The sequence below is a fragment of the Heterocephalus glaber genome, unplaced genomic scaffold, assembly GCF_053883595.1.
Source record: "Heterocephalus glaber isolate CG9 unplaced genomic scaffold, H.glaber_assembly_v1.0 deba00000281, whole genome shotgun sequence".
In the NCBI taxonomy this organism is placed as follows: domain Eukaryota; kingdom Metazoa; phylum Chordata; class Mammalia; order Rodentia; family Bathyergidae; genus Heterocephalus; species Heterocephalus glaber.
The window spans coordinates 12,362,847-12,366,454 of NW_028258139.1; the positions used below are offsets into that span (position 1 = coordinate 12,362,847).

Consider the following 3,608-nt stretch of genomic DNA (forward strand, 5'->3'; position numbering starts at 1 on the left):
TTGTTTATTTGAGCTTCCTCTGTTTTTCTGTTATGGGTATTCACCGGTATAAATTTCCTTCATAGGTTTGCTTTCATTGCGGCCCATAAGTTCCGATATTGTATTGACGTTATCGTTTAATTGTAGAAACTGTCTGATTTCTTCCTTGATTTCATCTGTGACCCACTGGTTGTTCAGGAGAGTGTTATTTAGTTTCCATGTCTTTATGAAGTTCTTCTGGTTTCTTTTGCCATTGATTTCCAATTTCATTGCACTATGGTCTGATAATTTCAATTCCTTTGCATTTACTTTTTCTTTTTTAATATTTTTTTCCTTTGCATTTACTTAAGCATATTCTATGAGCTAGTATGTGGTTTGTTTTGGAAAATATCCCATGTGGAGCTGAGAAGAATGTGTATTCTGATGTTGTGGGGTGGAACACTCTGGAGACATCTACTAAGTCCATTTATTGAAAAGTTTGGTTCAGCGGGCAGAAGCAGCAGTGCCGGCAGTTTGAGGCTGAGGAGTATACACCAATAAGAAGCCAAAAGCCAGCTGGAATAGTTCATGAATGTGATTTTAATCTTGTTTCCTATTATTTTGAAGGGAAGAAACCATCTGGATCAGAATTAAAATGCTCTGGTTTCAAGGAAATAGCATGCAACTTGTCAAATCCTCCTTTGGATTCTTCTTGAGAAGTCTGCTTCTAAGACAGCTCTGCCTGTGCTGACCTTATTCACAAAGGATCCATGCCCACTATGTGATGAAGCTAAAGAACTACTGAAGCCTTACAAAAACAGGGTAATATATGACAGTGTGGTTTTTATGTATGTGGAATGGATATAACGTGATATAAAGTATCTGCCTGGATTCTTTCTTTAGGAAAAGAGATTAAATGATTTTTCATTTAAATTTTCTTTCTATGGGCCGGGGATTTAGCTCAGTGGTTCTGGCGCTTGCCACACAAGCACAAGGTCCTGAGTTCGATCCCCAGTACCAAAAAGAATACAAATTTAAATTTAAAAAGAATTTTCTTTCTATTCCTCAGAGAGAGTTTAGTGCTGATTTCCATAAAACTCATTGCCCTTAAAGTGTTTTTCTCAAACAGTACTGATTTTCCTACTCTGATCTTAATATGAGTTAAAGTTAACTAGCAGGTGCAGATGCATGCTTTCTTTAAACTTTTGTCCCCACTCTTTATCTTATTTTGTAACTCCCATGTAATGTTTTCATGTAGCAAACCATCACACCTTTGCCGTTTTTCCTGCCGAAAGACTCTGGTCCTGATTCTCAGGCGGCTTCCTAGCTGGAACCTCTCTATTTCACAGGTAACTGTGAAGAGCCCTAATGCTGAATGTAGCAGGTGTAACAGAAAAGTAGCAAATGCCTCATGTAATGAAATCAGTCAGGTTTTGGAAATCAGGGCCATTAGAACATTGTGGACCTAAAACAAACAAATGACAACAAAAACCTCTGAGCAGTACAAACAGTCTGAGGATTAATTAATCAGTGCAGTTGTTGCATCACTCCATGGTCTCTAAAATACAGAGCTTTAGCCTGTCTGTGTTTCAGTTTATCTTACAGGAGGTGGATATAACCCTTCCCGAAAACTCTGCTTGGTATGAAAGGTATAAATTTGACATTCCTGTCTTTCATTTGAATGGCCAGTTTCTTATGATGCATCGAGTAAACATCTCAAAACTTGAAAAACAGCTCCTGAAACTTGAGCAGCAAGGTGCTGGCTGATGTTGACTTATGCCCTCATGATTTTCCACCCTTTCTCTCCATAAGGCACCTTCCTGAGGAAATGATCGTGGCTTCATACTCTTTTTGTCAGTTTCACAGAGCCCAAAGAAGATTCTCAACTCAAGGACACCATGTAAATGTTGCCATTCCTCTTCTGATTGATGGAAGTACCATGTGGGAACTGTTTATTTAAGAGCCTTTTATAAAATAAGATTCTCTTGGCAGGGAGGAGGATAATGGAGGGAGAATCCCATGTGTTTTATTTATTCTTCCCTTTTGTGTTTATATGGAAGCACCTCTCATGAACAGTGCTGTTCATAGGTTTGTTTTTTTGTTGTTGTTTTGTTTTTTTTGGAGTACTAGGGATCAAACTCAGGATCTTGCACTTGCCAGGCAGGTTCAGCACCACTGAGCCACATCCCCAGCCCATAGGGAAGAAGGCTCTCTGCATTCCTGCTGCTGCTCTGGAGGGCTTAGCTTTTTTTGTGGGGGCGGGGGGTGGGGTAGCTTTTTAATGAAAGAATAAATCCTCTTCCACTCTGTAGATAAAGTGGAATGTGAATCTTTCATAACTGTGCACAGTCAATAAAGGGATTTTTTTGTTTTGTTTTGTTTTTTTGGTACCAGGGATCGAACTCGGGTTCTTGTGCTTGCACAGCAGGTGGTGAAACCAGAGCTAAATCCCCGGCCCGATAAAGGGATGTTTTAACGAATTAAAATAAAACGTTTGGTTTGGTTCTAATATTTCTTTGTTGATTTTTTTTTTTTCCGGTCTTGGGGATCAAACTCAGGACCTTGTGCTTGCGAGCCAGGTGTGGTGCCACTGAGCTAAATCCCTGGCCCTGTTGATTTTTTTGTCTAGTTGATCTATTTGTAACAGTGGGTATTGAGGTCCCACATTTCCACTGTATTAGTGCTTATATAATTTGTCTGTTAATATTTGTTTTATATAGTTGGGTGCACTGCTATTTGGTGCATATATATTTATGATTGTTTTCTCTTCCTCTTGGATTATACCCTTTATAAGGATGTAGTAAACTTCTTTGTCTCTCTTAATCAGTCTTGGCTTGAAATCCACTTTGTCTGCAAATAGAATAGCTACCCCTGCTTTTTTCCAGGTTCCTGTCCTAAGGAATATTGTTTTCCATCCTTTGATTTTCAGTCTATGAATTTGTTTTTGTTTTTGTTTTTTTGGTACTGGGGATCGAATATGAATTTGTTTTTTAATTAAATGTGTTTCTTGTATGCAGCGTATTGTTGGATCTTGCTTTCTTGATCCATTCTGCCAGTCTATTTCTTTTGGTTGTGAGACCATTAATTGATTGCTATAATTTAATGTGTTTGTTTTTTTTCCGGTACTGGGGATCGAACTCGGGACCTTGCACTTGCAAGGTAGGCCTGGTGCCACTGAGCTAAATCCCCAGCCCTGATGGTTATAATTGATATGTATTGTCTTATCTCTGTCCCATTATTTTCCTGTTGTTGGCTTCCTTTTTTCCTTTTCTATTTAATTCTTGCCTTGCCTGGTAGATTCATTCTGTTGGGGTTCTTGGAGTTGTAATCTTCATTGTCTTTTTCTAGAATGTCCTTCAGAACACTTTGGAGTGTTGGTTTGGTGGTCATGAATTTCTTCAGGTGTTCTTTGTCATGTAATTATCTTATTTCTCCATCAATTTGAAAGACAGTTTTGCAGGGTATATCAATCTGTGTTGGAGGTTGTTTTTCTTTAGGGCTTGAAATCCTTCACTCCAAGCTGTCCTTGACTTGAGGGTTTGTGTTCAGAAGTCTGCTGTGATTCTGATGGGCTTTTCTTTAGAGATGATTTGTTTCTTTTCTCTAACAGCTTTTTTTGTTTTTAGACAGGGTCTCACTATGTAGTTCAG

General features: G+C 38.6%; 1 pseudogene across 1 annotated transcript; it reads left to right on the forward strand.

Moving 5' to 3' along the window:
* Positions 1-585: 585 nt before the first annotated feature.
* Positions 586-2,469, forward strand: LOC101696434 (glutaredoxin-like protein C5orf63; annotated as a pseudogene). The gene is made up of 2 exons (XR_015439918.1): positions 586-780; positions 1,771-2,469. The product of XR_015439918.1 is annotated as a glutaredoxin-like protein C5orf63 (transcript).
* Positions 2,470-3,608: the final 1,139 nt, after the last annotated feature.